Raw genomic sequence first — 23,335 nt, 5'->3', positions numbered from 1 at the left:
GAGAGAGAGAATGGAAGGAGGAGCAGAGGGAGAGAATACCAAGCAGATTCCCTGCTGAGCACGGAGCCCAGTGTGGAGCTGGATCCCACGACCCATGAGATCATGACCTGAGCCCAAGCCAAGAGTTCGTCATTCAACCAACTGAGCCCACATGCCCCAAATTAATGTCCTCATCTTGTAATAACCACCTCAAATCTTAGTTCCTCTGTAAAAAATTAAACATTATAATCTTTGTCAAATGACCTCTGAACCCCTAGAAGGTATTATCTGTGTCAACAGTTTATATTAAGCATTTGTCTGACATTGTTAAGTATCATTTCCTACTCATGAATTTCACCTCTTTCATTAAAATACTGATGAGGAGAAGCCATTGATAATGTTTCCCTTTCCTTGTGTGCCATACTCTTAGGAACAACTTGGAGATAGTGTTAGTAAAGACTTGTTGATAAATAGAGGGGTTGAATGATTTCAGAGATTTTCTTAAAAGAAAAAGTGTTACTTTTTTTTTTTTCTATTTCAGAAATTTTTTACAAGGCAGTTTGTTTCTAGGAACAGGCAAGTCATTTGTATAAAATCCATTCCACCATTAGTAAATGCATTTCTGCCAGGACTCTACTTCATATCTAGTAGTTGGAGATGTAACAGAATTTAGACAAGTGAAAAAAGAAAGTATGCAGCTGCTGAGCAGCGTAAAGGCACTGCCCCCAAATAACACTTCCCCTCCATCTCTTCTCTTCTGTATTCATTTTACGGTGGACGTAGTCAAAAGTACTACCTAATGTGGCTTTCCTCTAACCTGTTTAAGGTAGCTGTCTGTAGCTATTTATAGTCCCAGTAGTACTGGGGGTTAGGAGAAAACCTATGTTTTAATGAACACTTTTCTTAGAAAATACAACAAATGTACTCAGAGTACTCATTGCGTAGCTTTAGCTGTCTCAAATGGCAGCTGGTGCTTTTATTACTGTATAAAATATCTGACTGCTTTTGTAATAAAGAAGCTAAAGATCCCACTGCTCTCTTCCTAGGCAAAGGGAGCAATAAAAGTGCCATTTAGTAAACTCTATCCTTCCTAGTTAATAAAATACGCCATGTAGGAAGTGAGAGAATCAGAGCTGATTTGGTCCTCGGAGTCTCCTAAAAAAAAACAGAAAAACGGTATTGTCTCCCTAATTGTTTGATTGTTCTGTATGCCTTCCAGACTAGGAAACGATTCATCCATAGCTCTCATCTTTAACACAAAACAAGACACATGATGGTCCTTTTGCTATGAACTGGGAGTGAAGAGCCACATTGGTTTGTGAAATTGTCCAGGTTGTAGGAGGTCTTGAACTGGGAAATATCTGAGTCAATGGAATGGTTATTTAACTCCCTATTTAAATTCTGAAGAAACCATACCAAAAAACCCACCAAGATGGAGAGAATGATCTGCATATGGAGCTGCCCTGAGTTTAAAAGATATCATGATAAAGCAAAAGAAATCCACAGTAATTTTAATGAAAGTAGGAATGTAAAACAATTCAATATACCACAAAACCACATTTGTCCACTATTTGGAATTCATGATAATTTATATAGGGCTTAAAGCAAGGTTTCTTTGTACTGTCTTTGAAAAAGGGTTTGCTAAGTAAATGAGAAGCATAATCAGGGATTCAGATTTGTTTAACGGATATAAAGTGAGCTTTCACATATGTCGAAGTGTCAATTTTTGCAAAACAAATGCTAATTGCCAGTGACAGACACAAAGATGGTACCATTTGGAAATCTTTGTTACCTAAGTTGTATGTCAGGAGTTGGAAATTTCTGTCTAGCATCAGGCCAGGCTGGGAGCAACATCCCACAAGTCATTTAAGCTACAGCAAAGTAGTGATACGAGCATCCCCTCTGGAGTCAGACTACCTGGCTGCTAATCACAACTACCAGCGAGGTAAGGACGGGCAATTTCCTTAATTACTCCATCTATAAAATGGGTATAATAATAGAATCTATTTCATACATTTGAACGGAGATTAAAGAAAATAAGGAATCAATATATGTAACTTAGTTTTACGAGAGCTTGGAGATTTAGGAGATGCACACACATGTGCGTGCACACACGCACGCGCGCGCGCACACACACACACACACACACACACACAATCTTCCTTGACTTCAATGAAGTTATGTCCCAATAAACTCATAGTAAGTTGAAAATACCCTAAAGTGAAAATGCATTTTACACACCTAACCTACTAACATCGCAGCGTAGCCTAGTCTACTTTGTGCTCAGAACACTCACTTTAGCCAACACTTCGGCAGAATCAACTAACGCAAAGGGTATTTTAAAATAAAGTGTTGAATATCTCATGTAATTTATTACATACTGTAATGACGTGAGAAACAGAGTGGTTGTATGGGTACACGATGGTTGTAGACTGCAGGTATATTGGTTGTTTATCCTCATGATTATGGGGCTCTCTGGGAGCTGCAGCTTCCCACCCTGGCTAGCACTGCAAGAGAGGATCATACTGCGTATCACTAGCTCAACAAAAGATCCAAATTCAAAAATTCGAAGTATGGTTTCTACTGAATGCATATCACTTTCACACCATCATGGAGTTGAAAAATTGTTAAGTCAAACCATCGTTAAGTTGGGCACCATCTATATATATGTGTGGATGTGTATATGTGTATACACACAAACATATATGCATATATACACATATGTATACATGTGTGTGTAAATGCATGCATGTGTATTTATTTACTTAAATACACAGGAGAGATATTGGATTGTTTCTATATTCCAGCCACTCAATTAATGGACCTAATAGAAAAAATACATATATATACACACATACATACAAGCACATGCATACATATGTGTGTGTGTGTGTATATACATTTGAATATGTATATCAATGTATATACGTGTATGTATATATTTTTTCTACTAGGACCTTTAAATGAATGGCTGGGATATAGGAACAATTCAATACAATTTTTTTATATATTAAAATAAATATGCCTTTCTATTCGTGAAAAAATAGTCATGATATTTTGCTGTATTTGTCTCTTTTACTTCCTCCTACATGTGGTGCCCATCCGAATATCATTTGGACTTAAAAGGAAACTAAAAGATGGTCTAGTAGATAAAATCTTGTGCTCCTTAATACAAATGAACTGATGAAAAGTATCAGAAAACGGTAGGATTTAGTAGATACAGAAAATGTAAAAAATTGTGGAGTCATAAATACTTTGAAAAATATGTATAAGATTGAATACATCAAATGTATTTGAGCTTTCGTGGCATTTAATATTTCTAGCAAAGATAGAAATACCAGAAATATGCTCAATTCTTTCTCCTCTTCCCCCTCCCTCCTTTTCTCCCTTCCCTCCCTCCCTTCCTTCCTTCCTTCCTTCCTTCCTTCCTTCCTTCTTCCTTTTTGGTGTGTAATTAAAGTATATTATTAATATTCATGTAACTGTTGTTCATTTTTTATAATTTAACACCTTCTCAGCTCTCCTTCCGATTGGACCCACTGTACCACTTCCTGTAAGAGATGGGTATAGATTTGCGAGGTTGGAGGTTGAAGCTGGGACTAGGCTGAAATGGCTCTGCATAATACTGAAAATTTCTCCAGACTGGTGGAGGGATGGAAGGAAAAATTAAAAGAAGTCTGGAGCCTGAGAAACAAGATAATGAGAGAAGGGTGCTGGAAAAGATCCCTGCCTGTGCCTTATGGGAAGAAGAGACTCTGTAGATGAACCTATTTTGAGGGTGGTTATTGGTTTGCCCTTGGAGGTTTGATGGAAAGTCCTCCCCCTCTTCCCCTCTGAATTGTACAGGAAAATCTACATGGCTCAGTAATATTTTTGGAGTGAGCAACTAATCATTTTAAATGAAAAGACGTGAGCATAGCATGGCATATAGAGATCTTTAATCACCATGCTGTACATCTGAAACTAACGTAACAATGTATGCCAACTATACTGAAATCAAAAGATTAATTAATTAATTTTGAAAGGAAAAGAGGGGCTGAATTGAGGGAAGGCAAAAGTCAGACTTCAAATTGAAACAAACAAAGAAGTGGATGCAGAAACAAATCAAACCAATCATTAGAGACCTAATGTGGATGGAGACCCAGAAATCACGCACTTAGAGCAGTTTTCTCTTTACCATGAGTGAAACTTTTGCAGTCCTTATATTTTAAAGGTACAGACGAGAGGTTAAACAGTTCATAGGAGCTGCTGCACACTCATGTACAAACACAGACATGTAATTTGAAAACATGGGATTAGTTCAAAATTGTTCAGGAAATGTGACTGTGTTTCAGTTAACATTTTAAATGTAATGGTTTGGATTCCATTAGGAAGTTTAAATTATTTTTGTCTGTGATTTGTGTGTATGTGTAAGACATTACAGTACATACATCTACAGTACATATTAAATTACCAAATCAAAATATACCTTGATTCTTTTTCGTTGAAACAGCTGACAGTTGGTCACAAGATGTAATTATTCTGTTTTATAGAGCCTCATTTCATGACCACATGGAAGAGAATGTTTAAAAAAGGTCTAGACACAGCAGAAAAAAGAAATCTTAGTTCAGGTATCAGAAAATGGCAGGAGTCCAAAGCTCCAGCATTTGAAAAGAAGCTAATAAAAAGATCACAAAGTTACAATTTGACCTTATTTTATTACAAAGCTGATCCACCTGGAAAGGGGGTGCTATTTAATTTAAAGACAGAAAAGGTGAGAGATATCCTAAAATGATCAAAGGGATTCCAGTGCTTTTGCCAGATGGGCCGTGTGTTCATTAAGAATATTTAATAGTCTACATTTAAATGCCTAGAATAGAGGTTTTATAAGGTCGATGTTTCACTGAAATTTTAATTGAATAATTAGTCTAAATTCTAAGCTAGGAACTAAAATGATGATCTTATTTGAACAGAATAACTGAGGGCATTAGATGATTTTTAATTAGATTGTTAATTGATTTTCTCTTTAATTTTTTTCAATGATTGATTATGGTCCGTTGAATTGCAATGGATGTTAATTCCTGCTATGACTTGGGTCCATACATTGAAGTTCAGGCTTTTTTCTCTTCTATTTTCCTATTCACTGTCATTGCTGCAGACAGTTTTTATAATACTACATTCCTCAGTTGTGTTGGTCCTGATTAACAGTTGCTACATCTAAACTAAATAGTTTCTTTATGTCAGTTATACTTTATGATCTTCTGAAATCCCACATAGCTTTTAACAGCTAATTTAACAAATTTCATAAACACATGGAATATTTTTGATTATTCTTGTTAGCAAAGAAAAATAGAATCTACATGAATATTATAGAAAAAGTGTAATGCAAGTCTTAACAGTTAATATCAATGAGTTAATTACATGTTCTCAGGCTTTCTCTACGGGGTGCTCTTATCTCCAGCCAAACAGACACAAAATATGATTTTGTTTAAGGAAGTGAAAATAACTATACTGGCCGTTTATTTATCCTTTATCATTGGAAAATGAAAGGTTTTCCTTAATAAAGTTTTTTGCACATAGATGGATTTTCTAGAAAACTGAATTTTATGCTTTTAAATACTAACTTTAAAGTTTATAGCTGTTTTTATGGATATTTAAATAACATGTTCCATCTAGCTTCTTGCCTTTTTAACCAGGGAATACTGAACATAATTTAAACTTTTCTTGATGACTGAGGGTCAAAAAATGAATACAAATTATTTTAACCTTCTGCAATTAAAGGGCCTCAGAGGCTAGAAAGTCTTAGATTTTTATGCTGTGATGAACTTGACCATAAAGCTAAGGAACTTATGAGCAACGGCTACACCATAGATAAAGCACTGGAGAGTCAGATTTTTCCCCCATGGGCTTTAGTTTTTTTTTTTTTTTTTTTTTTTTTTTTTTTTTTTTTTTTTTTTTTTTAAGATTTTTTTATTTATTTATGTGACAGAGAGACAGCCAGCGAGAGAGGGAACACAGCAGGGAAGTGGGAGAGGAAGAAGCAGGCTCCCAGCGGAGGAGCCTGATGTGGGACTCGATCCCGGAACTCCGGGATCACGCCCTGAGCCGAAGGCAGACGCTTAACGACTGCGCTACCCAGGCGCCCCTTGGGCTTTAGTTTTTAACTCAAACATTGCAGCAAGTTTTGATTGTGGAAATCCTTACAGTTCAAAGCTTATCAGAGGAATGGGCATATTCACAAGTAGGGAAAATATTTCTTAACTACCCTAAAGAAATGGATAATTGCGAAGTCCAGCTCAGAGCAACAACTGCAAGAAATACTTGGGCAGGTTTGAATTCCAGTAAAGCATCCTTCATAGAACCCATACTTCATGGACCAAAGAAACAGAAAAAGATACAGCACAACTAACAGGCCTGCTGACACTGAGTTCAGCATCAGACACAGAAAGCTTCTGCATCTTTAAAAAAATTGCAGCCAATAAGACTGGATTCTCTCTGCAATTCTAATATAAGATCTGATGTTAGAAAGTTAACAGGATTTGTGAAAGCAAATCAGTCTATTTCAGAGATGTGACTCCTATGGCAGAGAGAATCATGATAAGAAAGATACACCAGACGGCTGTGGGCACTTCAACAGTCATTTAAACCAAGACTTTTCACTAATTCCTTAGTGAAGAGGAATTCAACGAAACACTAGAGATATGACTTACGTCATTTCTGTTTATTATTATTTGTCCTCTTTCTACAGTAATCACAGAGAGTAATCCACAAGGTACATCTCCTAGAAGAGTACAGATATAATTTATTGATTTTCACTAAATTGCAGAATCTCAGGTTAGAACATGTTCCTTGCTTAAGAATTTTTAAAATACTGTCAGATACACATGTGGGTATGTATGTGTGTGTATATATCTCAGAGTATATATAATGTATGAGGGGATGTATTATGAGTGTGAGTGTACCATGTGTTGGTAATTGTTACCTTGTTCATTCTGTAGTGAAAGGTAGTTGATCTCATTCATTTCTTCTTTTTAATATCTCTAATACTTAAAAGCAGAGTTTGCAAAATTTTCTAAGAAAAATTATTTCTTAAAGTATTTCTTTTTTTCCTTAGAGTATTTCTTAAAGAAAGAATCCCATCCATATTAAATTTAACGTATAATTTGTAGCTGGCATAATTATTTTATAACACATTGATTAACTTTCAGACAAATGTCTAATTCAAATGTGAAAACATCTCTTTTCTTCTTCACTAACTTTCTTTATTAAATGATTTTCTCAGACTTTGTCATCTGCACCAGCCTTTAGGAATCTCTCTGCTTCATCAAACCCTAATTTCTTTCCAAATCCCATTTTAAAAGTGATCATTTCTCCTCTTCTTGGTAATCTGCATTTTTGTCTCCTTTGGTTACTTCCATGGCTAAATGTCTGACATGATTCATTTCAACTCTGAAATATTCCTCTTACTGTAATCTGTCCCAGAAGCAGATGTATCATGTAAGTAGGCGCATTGCGTTGTGAAAAAAAAAATATATGAGAACTTATGCAAAAAATATATCTGATTACAAATATAAACTATCTAGAAATGAGTTAAATCCAGGGTTCTAAATTTCTTTTCTTTTTTATTATTGTCATTTTGTCCAAGCAAATATATGTCAATGTGATAAAGACGTTTAACTTAAAAATAAAAAAAAATAAATCCTTGGACAAGAGAATGATTTCTAAAGGAGACAAAGTTTGCTTTAACACTATTTTAGTAATTTCTTATTGGACATTAGAATTCCTTTTTGTATCTCCACAAATGATTGGTTATATTTCATTACTGCTAAAATTTAACTAGATATTTTTACTCTAAACTCTAATTATGACATGAAATCAGGGCAAATTTCATATATCAATCTGAATGCATCATTCTCTTGCTTTATTTAATTTTGCCACTCATGTTCTCATGTGTGCTGAATTTCATTAAAAATATTTCCAACATTTTTTTGGCCTGAATAATATAATTAGTATGACTGAGGAGACCAGATAATTAAATAAAAAGTGCTTCATCCACTGGATCCAGGGTAGGTGATGGATGGCAGAATTCGAGAGGACCCAGGAAGGTAGGAACAGACCAGTTCAATATTCCTCAAGAAAGAGCAATGCAATGACTAATAGATTTTTAGAATCCCCATCATTTTAATGCTATTTACCCAAACCACAACCAATGTGTTACTGCTGATTTTATCTCTGCAGTGACCCATCTTCCCTCTTTCCGAAGGGTTCCCTGTAAATGTCTTCCTTTAATACCATCCATCAAAAGAGGAAAATAAAGGTAAGTTGATCAAAGATCATCTAGGAAGAAAAATTATTAATCTTAATAACTTTCCATAATTAGGAACAAGAGGTTTATACTGATACCAAAACACAAATAACTGTAAATTAGATTTAAACCAGGGCTTGAAATTTGCCTACTTATGATTATTACTAGTTACTAGGCATGTGATTTGTTTTATTCTATTTTCTCTGGAAAGAGTGCCACAAGAGATAATAATCTGTTAAAACTTCATTCCTATTCTCTGATCACTTGGAGTCACTACGCTCAAAGGCTAGAAACTGACCAAAGATGGTTCTGTAAGTTCAGTGCTGGAGTCATTATCTTCAGAGGTGCTAATTTACACTGTCTTGGTTTGTATTTGTCTTTCAATGCAGGTATTTATGACACTGAAGTTAGTGGGCTGCTTAGATGTTCTCTAGGGTCTAAATACAAAACCATAACAATATGATGGGAATTGTACAAATTCCCGAAGTCCAGAAATGAGAGAGCTGAAGGCACCATGACTAAGGATATTAGCTGAGGACATATGTAACCATTTTAGGACTGAATTCATCTTTCAAGGCGTGATAAAATAAAAGCAACCAACTGTAAAATCTTAAAGAATTATCTGACATAGAAAATTGGATTAAAGATTGAATGAGTATAATTTTGGTGACACTGATAGCTTTTGAATATATGAAGCCTTAAGAAATAAAACTGCCCTTGACTAAAACCTAGAGAACACTAAAAATGTATGAATATTATTATTAGAAAATATAATTAAGAGGAAGATGTGAGGGTTGGCATTATGACTTAGAGCAATACTTGAAATGGATAAAAAATATATAGCTTAATTTATGAACAAATCAAAATTACCATTCTAACTGTACTTTGAAGTTTATTTAAAATAATCATGTGATTTTTTTATTTAAAAAAATCTTCCTTTTTCCTTGAAGATCCTAGAAAGCTAGATACAGAATGTCCTGAAGAAATAAGACCTTGATAGATGTATGTAATGATTCAATTATGCTAATAATGCCAAATATAAATACTAGGAAAGTTTTCAAACAGATACAGAAAAGTACAAAATTGTGTGTATTCTTTATTCACACAATGAGACATACATCCTAATAATAAGATGAAAGTTGCCCGAAGTCACCAGTAAGCCAAAAGCTGTGGAAGAAGCCTCAAGGGACCCTTTGAAGATAAAGGGGAGAAACAGCCCTATTGTTACCTCACTTTCTTGCCTCTTCTATTTCCTTCTCATGCCCAAGAAAACAACAATTGGTGGACTACCCAAATGATACAGATTCTAAGATACTTTTAGTTCTGTGACTTCTAGGCTTACAAGACCCTCAATTGCCTTCCTCACTTCCTAGTTCATAGCACAAGTTTATGAGATGGAATCATTTTTTTAATTGATTATTTTGCACTAGATTTTCTACTAGAAAAACCATTCATTCTGTACATCTCATATCATGTGTTCTATAGGAGCTTTCCCTCCCAGACCAGATGTGAAGTCAATAAAAGAAGCGTGGCATTTTATTGGGGATGGGCACAGGACTCAATTAGGATCAATGAGACTTTCTCTGAGACATCGGGGAAAGAATCCTCACTTTTTCTAACTGGATTTGAACCCAAAAGTACGTAGGCTTTCTTAAAATAGCAGTTTTCTCCGAGATCCTAAAGCAAAACAGAAAAGTGAAATATAATATTTAATAAAACTCAAATATAATAAGCAGCCTAAATTACTACCTAATTCTAACCACTCTACCCTCTTGATAGCATAAGAAGAGCTATTTGTTAAAATTTGCAGCATGATTTATGGTGAGGTTTTCTTTGAATAGTTCTGCAAGCAGTGCACCTTCCCAGAGAGCGTTAAAGTGTCCATTAGGGAAAGAGGCAAAGAAGAAGCTTACAGTCTCTGCAAGCAAGCATTATCTTAGAATGAAACACTGAACTTTGTGCCTTCTTACCTCTACAACATCTGTATTTTGAATCCACCCTCCCCGCTGTGCCCCCACCCCCGATTCCATCATGGGAAAGAACCTGTCTGGTTATTTGAGAAGCAGGCCATCCAAATGACAGAACCACACATTAGGGTGAAGTGACAGTATTTGTAGTCTTGCATCCTAATATCCTGCTATCTAATTCACTCTGGATTTTTCAGTTCTGGGAGTAGTGCTTACGTTGTTTTGAGATAAGATTTCCTCATTTTACACTCAAAGCATCCTGATTGGATATAGTTTGGGGGATAACTAACTTTTTTTCTCCTTAATGTTAAACACGTGCTTATAAACATGACATCTTTTTGGAAAGATGTCAGGTGTCTCAATCCCCTTTTGTGCAGATTCCCTATAACATCAAAAATTATTGGGACACCAATCATTTGGGTAAGCAGCTGCCTTTGACTCAGATCATGATCCCAGGGTCCTGGGATGGAGCACCACATCAGGCTCCCCTGCCCAGCGGGGGAGTCTGCTTCTCCCTCTCCTTCTTCCCCTCCCCCTGCTTGTGCCCTCTCTCACTCTCTCTCACTCACTCTCTCCCTTTCAAATAAATAAATAAAATCTTTAAAAAATCAAAAATTACAATGACTACAATTATGACTATGTATTATTATAACTACTATTACTACTAGTAATGCTACTACTACTATTTCTGTTAGTTATCAGAATGATGAAATATAACAGACAGTAATGGTTACTAGGTATACCATTGATTCTCAACAAGCCCAGCCTTCCAGAAGTAAAGGCATATATAAGTAATTCTAGATAGTTCTTGGCTGGGATGGGATGTGCCACTTTCACACTGAGATAGTAAAACTCCTCTACCCAATTTTCCAGCTTGTCTGCCAAAGCTATGCAGTGGAGAAGACCATGAGCTCTAGGAGATGAAGCTACAAGATGGCGGCTCCTTCATTAGTCTGGATCTCTTATTGACTGTGCAAAGCAGAGTCCCTTTCCAATCTGTTTTAGATACGTTTAGAAGTAAGTCACTAGACACTTGTGGATTTTTTCCTTACCATTACATAGCTTATGATAACAGAAACTATCAATGCTCTATTCACATCCTCTCATTTTATCCTGGAGTTTATTTATAGACAGTTCTCTTATACGCAAGCAGTTTCCCATTTTTCTCTACTTCCACAAATTCTGAGGCTTCAGGGAGTCGGAGGTGGTGGTGGCTGGTCCATGCTGCATGTTCAGGGGAATGAATACACCACAGGCAATTCTTAACTTGCAAGGAATGAAAACTGATGGATAAGCAAATACTTTTTGTTGAGATGTGTCTACAATCCCAGAGGATTTCCCATGGGATTGATCCGAGTTGTTCATAGTGGTAACTTACCCACATCCTAACATACCCTTTATTGACTTTCTTTTACCTCCTGCTTAATGCCCTACTCCCTTATCATGCTCCCTGGAAATCACATCCTAAATAAACTACTTGTAACTAATCTTTATAACCAGGTTCTCTCTTGGGAGAACCCAAACTAAGAACAATTTTGATAGACAGAGATGTAAAACTGATACGGCACAATGTTGGCACTCAAAACCTCAGGTCTGTCTTACTCAATTTCCAATTAAGGTTCCAATCTTAATTAATATAACACCTGGTTCCTATTTCAAAAATTTATTAATATATTACATTTATTAATATACCTTATTCACTTGTGTGAAGAAGGAATTTTATTTCATTTTTTCTTAGTGGGAATTTAGTGTATTAATTTTATTAGAAGTGCAAATATACTTTGCAATCATATTGGCACAGGAGATGGAAATCTCTGTGAGGAGTTGTGTGAGAATTTCTGACACCATGGACATAAATAGATCCCGGAACCACTCAGAGGTCTATGGTTTGTTCACATATATTAAAAAATTATAAGTACCCCAGAGAGTTAGGAAGAGTATTTTATTCTATAAGCTAAGAGCACTTAAACTCACAGGAAGGGCAAAAGAGATATTGGTGTTAGAATCCTGAAGTGCAAATGAGGGGACAAGATAGGGAAGCACATTACTTATCTGTGAGGTCACATCCAAGAGTTGGACGTGCAGATTCAGAGAAGCAGCAAGGTTACAGAACAGAGGAGTGAGGAAAAAGGAATCATCTATACTTAGAAGAAAGCCTTGGGAATCATACTGTCAGGGATCCGTCAAACTTAGTGGCAACACGAATGTGTGAGGGATGTTTAGTAAAGAGGCTGAAAGTGTTATAGAATCTGTTGGTCCCGGAACACAAATTTCAGTAGACAAAATAGAAGGGTTTGGAGGCAAGAGATGGGTGGTCCGGTGCTACTGGAGAATATGAAGATTGAAAAGGTTTGAATATTGGATGTTGACAAGCCGGTACAGCTATGAGACACAATAGGGTCCGTACTAAGTGTTCCTTGCAGGACGGTAATTGCAAACAAGAACAAAACCAAAAAGCATTGCTACAACATACAACTCTCTCTACATCTCTTCTGGGTCAGCAAGGATACGAGGAGGTGGCAAGGCAGTGAAGGTCTAGTCAGCCACCATTCTCCCTCTGGGCAGGTGCCTCACCAGGGCAAGAGCCTAAATGGAAGCCGGAAGTCACAGGTAATCGGCTGGGTGGAAGCATGGCACATTTTTTTTTTTAAACCGGAATTAGTGTGAGGTTTTTGCTGAGTCTGTCCGATGGAAATTCTTTGGGCAAATTCATTTTATCTGTGAACAGGAAGATCCTGAACAAGAGTAACTCATTTTCTATATGGCCAGACCTAATTAGCCATCATTGTTAAATTATTTTGTTATATATCATTAAGAGTTCAACAAAATTGTTTTCCCATTCTGAGGGTCTGCAAGGGATATACTGAAGACCCTAAGAGTTCAGGTTAAGTCACTAAAAATTGAAATATCCTCCTAATCCCTGTTTTCTGTTTTCTTCCTGAGGTTATAAACGCTCATGGCTCTAAACATTCACGTTCAACACCTACCGATGCTACCATGCAAGGAGGACCATCATGTCATAAATAACTTCCCCAAAGTAAACCTTTTCTTTCTTATCACGTTCCAGAAACAAATAGGCAGATTGCTTATATTATGGTGAAGATACAATTCTATTACATATTAAAAATTTCAGTTGATATATCCACATGTAAAATTACGAGCTATACCTTTTTGCTTCAAACTACAAAAACATTTGCAAACTAATAGACAGTTTATAGCACAATAAAAGAGGACCTAAACATTGTTTCTAAGCAATTTTCAGTTTTCTTAGAATCTGTCCTGTTTTTATCAAACATGTGAGAACCTGCAAAGTGAAAATAAAGCTAATATAAATGTCGTCAGAAACGGGAGTCAATGTTTCTTGATTTATAATGCTAGCAGGGAGATGAACGTTTTAGACATTTTCAAGACACTGGAAATGAAATTAAACTATCATTGCTCTCAGTTAAAATGCAACACTATACCCAATAAACAAACACTCCATGTCCAGGGAGCCAATATTAAACCAACTTGTTTTCTCGTGGTTTAAAGACATTATAGTCGCTGGACCATAATCTAATATAGAAGGCAAAACAAATATTAGCCCTTCAATGCCAGTCTCTTAATCTCTCCAGAAATAGCACACATTTACAGAAAACGGTTTGCTACTCTCTCTCTGCAAAATATTCTTCATTTAAGTCTTCTTGTGTTTAAATTGAAGCTGTGGGTTACATTTCCTTTCATCGGCAATCATAGGGGTCATCACGGTGTTATCCCCCAATCTATTCCACCTCTCCACCGCTGTGTTTCTACAAATTCGGGAGACTGAACACAGCTGGACCTTAATGCTGATCACTCGTGAGTACCTTATTTCTTTCCACGGTAATTAATGCAGGCCTCTAGGTAAGTTTATTGATGGATATGAGGGTTGCTTCAGGAATGGGAATATGACCTAAATCAGACAAATGAAACGCCAAGACATTTTGGCATTCTGGCACAAATTTCCTCATGTTTAAGAGAAAGCCTTAGGGAAATACAATGTCTTTTTCTTCTGGACATTAGCACTTGAGGTGTAAGGATGAAGCTATGCTGTCTTAGAAATCAGCCCTAGGACAAAGGGTGCACACGATGAAAGGCATATCTGGCACAACCACTGGGGATAAAACCCAGGGCCACTGGATTAGGTCAACCCTAAAACCTCCTGAACCACCGGTGTTCCAGTTTCGTGGTCCTGTACATGATTTTGCTTTAAAAAGTTTTTGAGTCTTTTGTTTCTGTGTTCGTTTTTCTAATTTAAGGTTAAAAGTATCTTAGACATAGAAGTTTTGATTATGTGGTTCAGCATCACCTTCAAATAACTCATTAGTCAGTAGTCTTTAATATTATTTAATATTGATGTAATATTTCAATAATAAATAAACTAGAGGCATATAATTTTACTACTGGACTGTTAGGGATTGTGTCTGCACTGTAATCTGCAAGTAAAACAGACCCATAAATTCAGAGAACAAACTCACGGTTACTAGAGGGGAGGGGAAAATGGGCAAAATGTGTGAAGGGGAGTGGAAGGTACAGGCTTCTAGTTATGAAATGAGTAATTCCTGGGAACGAAAGGCACAGCATAAAGAATACAGTCGAGGATATTAAACAGTGTTGTTTGGTGACAGATGGTAGCAACACTTGTGGTAAGCACAGCGTCACACGCTGAGTTGTTGAATTACTATGCTGTACACCTGAAACCAATATAACATTGTGTGTCAACTATACTTCAATTTAAAAAAAAGGGGGGGTAATCTGCAGGTATACACAACTTTTTTTTAAGATTTTATTTATTTATTTGAGAGACAGAGAAAACGAGCAGGGGGAGGGGCAAAGGTAGAGGCAGAAGCAGACTCCCTGCTGAGCAGGGAGCCAGGATGCTGGGAGGCAGGGCTCGCTGGATCCCAGGACCCTGGGATCATGCCCTGAGCCAGACAGTTGCTTAATTGACTGAGCCACCCAGGTGCCCAGTGCACACAACTTTGTGTCTGTTTCTGTCCTTCCCATCCTAATCCTTGGACAACCAAATAACTGAAGTTATTTAGAGCCAGCAAGGAGTAATGTTAATTTTGTTTCTGTCTAGCAGAGACAAGTCTGTAAATCAAGTTATAGTTCTACAAATCTTGCTAGTAATCATTTCAGAGAAATGTATCCAGATGTTCATTAAGTACAGTATTACACTGAAGAATACAATAATAATAATAATAAAACAATAACATAATAACACTGACAGGAACAATAATCTCTCTTAACATTCTTTTCTTGCACGCACTCGTAAAGTCTTGCTTTTGATTACAATTTTAACACCTCTACCAGGAAACTATTATAAACATATTGCACGCATTATGAAAACTGAGCAGTAGTTGAGTGAAGGCACTAACACAACTTAAGTTCTACATATGTCAGGAACCTGGCTTATAAAATTATGGCTCCTGAAATATCACACTGATACAAAGCAAAGTAGATGAAGGGCACACAAAATTGTTATTGCTCAGGTTTAAAACTCTGAAAATAGATCTCTTTTTTTTGAAATGCAATTAGATAATAATGTATGCATTTAGAAATTACTTCTACTTTACAGAACTTTCCATATGCCAAATAAAGCATAACATTAAATGATAAATATCTTCTTAATAAAGATATGTATAACTATTGCAGAGAATCACCCACTTACTGTTAAAAGTACTGATTCAAGTATATGGGGTATTAATTTTCTGTTTGTGTAAGCAAGCTGGGCAGGGTGACAGCAGGAATGAGCTTATAGGAGGCCATTTAAAGGACCCATATAAAATGAATCTTAATAGAAGTGAAAATGTCATGCCCCAATTGTGGGTAATAAGCCTCTATTGGTTGTATAAGCTTTTTCTTTGTATAATGGTCATAAGTGCTATATTACCGATTTTTTTCAGCATCATTAAAGGTATTTGCAAAAATATAATATGTAGTACAAGACAGGTAACTTTTCTGAACTGGTATCTTGCTAAATTAAATGAGTTCATCAGCTTCTATTTTTATATCTCCATTTTTTTCTGGTTGTAAGAATATAAAATGTTATTCAATATTAAAATATTTAAAATCAGTAAGAGGGGATGCCTGGGTGGTGCAGTCCGTTAAGCATCCAACTCTTGGTTTCGGCTCAGATCATGATCTCAGGTCATGAGATCGAGCCCCACATCAGGCTCCGTGCTCAGTGGGGAGTCTGCCTGAGATTCTCTCTCCCTTCCCCTGCTTGTTCTTGCTCTCTCTCTCTCTCAAATAAATAAATCTTTAAAAAATAAATAAGATCAGAAAGAAATTTAAATTCCATATAATCACACCTACCAAAGGAAACTTCTCTAAAATTTATGTATTCCTATATTTCTCCACTCATATACCAATATATTCTTTCTGAAAATGGGAGAGACTGCACATACTCTTTTCCACTGACTTTTGCCACACTGGAATATATTAGATATCTTTCTGTCAGAACATGTAAAAATATATTACATTGCAAGGATATAGCCATAGATTATGTGACTAATTTTCTGCAGATAACCTATTTTAGGTTTTCTTCAACTTTTGGTAAAATGAACAATGCTGCATTTAACCTAATTATACATTTTCTCTTTCTCATTGGTAGATATGTTTTTAATTCCTAGGAATGGAAATGCCAGATCAAAATAAATGAATATTTAAACTCTTAGACTGCAAAATTTCCATCCAAAAGTAGTAAATATTATAATCTGACTTCAAATCCAAGCAGTCTCTCTTGTCATTATTACAGTATGCTCCCTCTCATTATTTACATTTTGATCCCTATAAACAAGATGTCTTGAAAACAAGTTTTCCTGATCACACTGCTATGAGCACATATAAGAGGGAGTCTTTTGCCATATCTTTGACAAAAAATGGGGATTATCATTGGCTAAAATTTTACTAATTTGGGAAAACATTTTACTAATCTTTTAATTTTTTAATCTCAGGACTCTTTAGATGGTGGATTTATTTTTATCTTTTTTGGCCATTTATAATTTTAATTAAGTAATTGTTTAGCTTGCTACTTTTTTATATTGGTTGTTATTTTGGAAATATTTTTTTCCAAGTAAATTTTCAGTTACACTACTGGTGCTATTTTCCCCCATTGCAAATTTGTTCACTCTAATTCTAAATTATTGGCTTCCACTTATTTATTTTGCTTCTCCTTCCATTCCTGAGTCCTTGAGTTGTGAATGAATCAATTTCATTACTGATTTAAATATCCCTGTCTCCTTTTCCTATTTTTTTTGTTGCAATAACAACAAAACAATAATAGATCCTTTTTAATATGCTTGTGGACTACCCAGGTGTATTAGCATGCAACTCTAATCTAGCCAGTGAATGGATAGGACACCTCCGTGCTCAGGAACAAACAGCTGCTTAAATACTTAACTGGCCAATGAGTTTTGAGTGGACTTGACTTGATTTGTGTCATTTCTGAGCTGGCTCATTTACTTGCTGATTAAGACCACTCACAGCCTTCCGCTCCAGCACATAGCGGTATCTGAGTGGAAATTCCATCAGCCTGAGTGTGGTTTAAAATTTCTGATGTGCTACATAATATCCTAACCTGTCTGTATGATACAGGTAATTCCAATCATTATACATTTTTAATCTACTGAGAAAAATAAAGGAATAATACACTTTTCATCCTCTATTCAAAGAAACAGCAGTATGAAGGGAAAAAGAAATAACATTGTTCTTTTTTTCTTCTTAATTGTGTCACTTCACCAGCAATCCCAAACTTCACTACCCAAATTTCATGAGGCCTAAATTACACAATTTTCTCATCTACTGTAATAATATTTAATTTAATGCTATGTTTTAGTCCGTCCCCTACTTTAAAGTACTTTATATATAAATATATTATAAATATATAAATATATAGTATTTTATATATGAAGTACTTTATATATAATATACTATATTAAAGTATATACTTTATATATAAATAATATAAATATAAATTTATATTATATAGTATATTATTAAAGTATATATTTTATATATATAAATACAATAAATATAAATTTATATATAAAGTATTTTTATATATTATATATAGTATTTACATATAAAGTATTTTTATATATTTATAGCATATTATTAAAGTATATATCTTATATATATAAATACAATAAATATAAATTTATACATATAAAGTACTATATATGTTATATATAATATATGTATAAATAGTATTTACATATAAAGTACTCTATATATATAGGATATATATATATATAGTATATACATAAAAAGTATTCCCATTCTCTCATCACTTCCCTTTATGCCTTCTTCTATTTCGTGAGAGTCCATTCACTTTTCTCTTTCATAATGTTAGTTATCACCCTTAAATGAATGATACGCACATACATATTTCTAGTTCAAATAATCTTTTTTATTTTACAAATGTCTACCTTAAAATCATGTTCTATTAACCTTAAATGAATGCTCAATTAGCCATTTGGCTAGATAAGACAAGGACTGCATGGATAGGATTAATCTATTATTATCAGGTTACTCCTCTGCTTCTTAGCTGCCCATTGACAACATAATACATTTCACACTACTCATGATTCATTAGCACTGCACAGTTCCCTTGTACTTAATACACTCATTCCAGTGCCTGACATTTCTGTTTGGAAGTTCTTCGTGCAGCTGAACTAAAATTTGCCAACATATTCTAAATCTGGTTCTTGACCCACAGAAAGGGTTAATCTCCTTCTCACATGATAAACTTTCAGGATAGGGAGAAGATCTTTGCTTTCTGCACTCTGAGGGACAACATATGTAGCCATTCTCCTAATACATACATATATACCTCTTCTGGCTTTCATCATCGCATAGGTTTACCCACTCCACGGTTTGGGTCCTGCAGTCTAAAGCTAATTTTGCCTCCTTAAGTGACAATTATTAAATATTCTGTATTGGGGATGGTTGGGGGGGCGCAAAAAACACCATTATTCCTTTCAGGGGAATTTAGAGGGGATGTATAATTATTAAAGAAAGAGTCAGGACAGTACAAAATAACAAAGAAGTGACTATAATTAATTTAGCACAGGCTTTGAAGGACAATCCATGTCAGATGGAAAATTAAAAGAAATGAGCATCTGAAGGCATAATAGGGTACCGTTAGCCCCCCATTATTTTTTAAAGACTCTCCTGAAAACACAGATAGTTACCGACATAGTCTATTAGGAAAGATCATTTATATTTACATATGTTAATTTCAACTAGTACTCTATGAAACCTTAGGCTATCCTAAATGACACACTTTCTAGTTTCTAAAACAATGAATTATTTTCTCAAAAGTATGATGTAAACTCCTTTAGAAAACTTACTTTCCACAAGATTTTGTTTGGAAAAGAAAAGTTGTCTCTTAAAAAGTAATTTTAGTAGCTTCCAAGAAGCACAAATCGGCATCACAAACTGAATCAGAATTCTGATCCTCCTTCCAACAAATGTCAATTGCATCAGCCCCATGTCTGAGTAAGAGGTTTCTCTAAAAGGGGCTATGTAATTGTACTCATATTTATTCAAATATACTTACCTGTTCTGCACTGGCCCCCTACGAAGTTTACGGAGTTGGGACTTGAAAGTGACTTTCATTTATGTAAGTATACATTATATGGATAACATGAAGATAATTAACTGAATAGCCTCTGCAATTTAGGACTGAATCAATCTTAATCTATGCCTAGTCAAAAAATCTACCCAGGATTAGGGAACACAATTTAGAATGAATAAAAAGAAAAAAAAAAGCCAACATTATGGATTGGGTTCTTTTGTTAGCAAGTTGAAGTGGAGCCTTTTAGTATTATTTCAGGAACATGCATGCAGATTGAAATAGCATCAATTTAATTGGCAGCCAATTCACTGCTTTCCATTAGATAGATATCCAAGTCATGAATTGCACTGAGAATTTAATTTGCTTTCAGAGCCAGTAATATCTGATCTAAAAAGCTATAGTAAGAAACATATGAATTTTGCCCATGAAAGAGAAATACTTTGTCATAACTGTAGATTATTCACACTCACACTTCGACTACTGAAGAGGCAGCCTTTTACTAGTTGATAATAAGTGTTTATTTTTCATAAACAGCTTTTTTCTCTGCCAATTACATATTTATTAATATAAGATTGTACTACAATTTTCTTGATTTTTATTCCTTATTGTATCAAATAGTTACTAAAAGCATTTACTAGAGTAGAAAGTTTTGCTCAAATATGAAATAACAATTTGCAAAATAAGAGATCAAATCCAACTTCTGGTTCAGAGGTAGATTACAAATAACTAGGCACTGATGCCCAACCCCTTCAGATACCAAATCCTCACCCATTCTTTGGCTTCCATCTGGGCTTTTAAATAATGATACACTGATACAACGGCTTCTTTGAACACCCATGATGTCCTTTCTTAATTAGGATAACTTTATAAAGAGTCTTGATATTTTTTAGGTTGAGAAACCTCAGTTTCTCATATTTCTCTTGACTATTTTGTGTTCTTACTCTTTATGACAATTAACATGAAACTGAAAAAATTTCACAAACAAAAAAAAAGTCCTGATAAGATTTTGATTGGCACTGTATCGAACAGTGGGACCTGGGGTTCCTCGTAGAAATCATTTGGGTACAAATGCTGGAAAATTGACATTTTTGGTTCAATATTTTCTTATTTATATCTCACCTTTATTTGGGTCTTCCTTTAAAATCTACAATGATCCATACTGTGGACTAGAAATCTAGTTCTTGCACATTTAGACATTCTTAAATGGCTATGAGTATCTACTGGTTTTTGTTCCTTTGTTATGAGACAAACCTTTCTTTCTACTACATATCTTAATCTTTTTGTGTTCTCTTTAGGAAGTTTGTTTATTTTTGCATATGACTCATAAGTAGCAATGTTGCTGAGGTCTCTCAGTTCTATGAGTGCAAATGACAGCGGCCTGGTTCCTACACAGGTGATCACATGGGTTGGCAAATACAAATTGTGCTGCTTCCTTTCCAATCTTTATCTCTTATTTCTTTTTTATTCTTGTATTGCATAGGATAAGACAACCAGTGCATGCTGAACAGAAGCTATTTCATTGACGTCCTTTTTTGACCTCTACTGTAGTATCTGCCTTAAGATTTTCAGTAGATACCATTTATGAAGTTCAGTGAATTCTATTTTTTTATTATAGCTGACACATAATGTCACATTAGTTTCCAGTGCACAACAGAGTGACTCAACATCTCTATATGTTATGTTATGCTCACCACAAGTGTAGGTACCATCTGTCACCATATAATGCTATTACTGTGCCTTTTACTCCTGTGAAAGTCTCTCCATGACTGGGAGCCTGTACCTGCCACTCCCCTTCACCCATTCTGCCCATCCTTCCACAAGCCTTCCCTCTGGCAACCATCAGTTTGTTCTCCGTATTTATAGGTCTGATTCCGATTTTGTTTGTTTATTCAATCTGCTTTGTTTTTTAGGTCTACATATGAGTGAAATCATATGGTATTTGTCTTTCTCAGTCTGACTTAGCAATTTCTATTTTATTCTTCATTCCTCAACTTTGTGCAATGTTGAATGCTTTATAAAATATATTTTGTTTTCTCCTTTTAATTATTACCTCTACGAACTTGATTTTCAGTGTGTATATGATAATTGCATTCCACCCTTTTACCTGGAATTTTTGTACTCACGTTTATAATTAAAATAAGTTCTTGGGGCGCCTGGGTGGCTCAGCGTCTGCCTTTGGCTCAGGGCTCAGGTCATGATCTCAGGGTCCTGGGATCGAGCCCCGCATCAGGCTCCCTGCTCAGCGGGAAGCCTGCTTCTCCCTCTCCCACTTCCCCTGCTTGTGTTCCCTCTCTCATTGTCTCTTTCTGTTTGTCAAATAAATAAATAAAATCTTAAAAAAAAAAAAACAGCTCTTAATTTTCTTTCCTTTTTACTAAATTTCTAAAATATAAGATTCTAGGCCAAATTAAACACACAATTAGGATAGATTTTCTCTTCCTCCATTCTCTGATAAGCCATCAAGGTGATTACAAAGTGGTAGAATAACAGATTGATTCAGAATACAGCTCTGAAACCCATTATTTGAGTTCAAATCATGGTTCTGCCTCATATTAGCTGTATGACTGGGTAGATTAGTTAATTTCTCTGGAGTGCAGTTTCTTCATCTGTAAAATCAGGATAATAAAAGTTTCAATCTCAGTAGGTATTGTAATGATTCAAAGAATATATGTAAAGTGCTTAGAAGAGCTCCCAGCACATGGTACGCACACAATACATTTTAGCTAACTATAAACAAATGTGGTCAACAAACTGCAAGAGGATTATAAACAAAAGACAAATCAACATGTAGTGAGGGTACAAGGTTTAAATTCTGACTGAAGAAGATAAGACAAGCTTACAGATTTGGTGGCAGAAATTTTATTTACCCCATCCTAATGATGTCTCCTTTTAAAATTGTGAAGTATCAGATAAGATCAATTTTCAAGGCTGGGGGGGAAGGATAGGGACCTACGGGTTTGATGAAAATGAAGATATATGGAATACTTGTTTTTTAAGCACCAACTTAATTTATATTTTTTTCTTTCTGTCAAAATTCATCTAACTTCGCACAGTCCCCCTGGAAGCTTGGGACTTGCAACAACTGTTTATTAAACATGTTTTGAAAATGGAAGCTCATGTTCACTTGTGACACCAGGCATACAGTAGAGACAAATAAGATACCACATTAAAATGACAAATCAGGTGTGATTGTTTTAAAGAATTAATCTTAGCATGCTCATTAAAGCTGAACATATGGCTTCAAATTCTTCATTTCTTCTAAGATAATACTTTTCTCCCCTTAAATCTAGAGCTACAGATGATAAGACAACAGGTTAATTAGATTGATCAGTTGAAGTTCAGCCAGGAAAACAGAACCCATGAAAGGTACTTTAAAGAGGGAATTTAATAGGCACCTGCCATATAAGCAGATAAGGGACAGTGAAGGCAGCCCAGGGATTAGCAGGAAGCCACTTTCCCTCAGGTATGGAAAACAAAGACAGAGGTCAGTATTAACAGAGC

General features: G+C 35.3%; 1 protein-coding gene across 1 annotated transcript in view; it reads right to left on the bottom strand.

Annotated features, from left to right (window-relative positions):
* Window positions 1-23,335, bottom strand: part of GALNTL6 (polypeptide N-acetylgalactosaminyltransferase like 6) — a 1,130,868-nt gene that overhangs the window by 914,461 nt on the left and 193,072 nt on the right. The window lies entirely within an intron of this gene.

Source organism: Ursus arctos, unplaced genomic scaffold (assembly GCF_023065955.2).
Source record: "Ursus arctos isolate Adak ecotype North America unplaced genomic scaffold, UrsArc2.0 scaffold_11, whole genome shotgun sequence".
Lineage (NCBI taxonomy): Eukaryota > Metazoa > Chordata > Mammalia > Carnivora > Ursidae > Ursus > Ursus arctos.
This window is presented reverse-complemented; position numbering and strand designations above follow the sequence as displayed.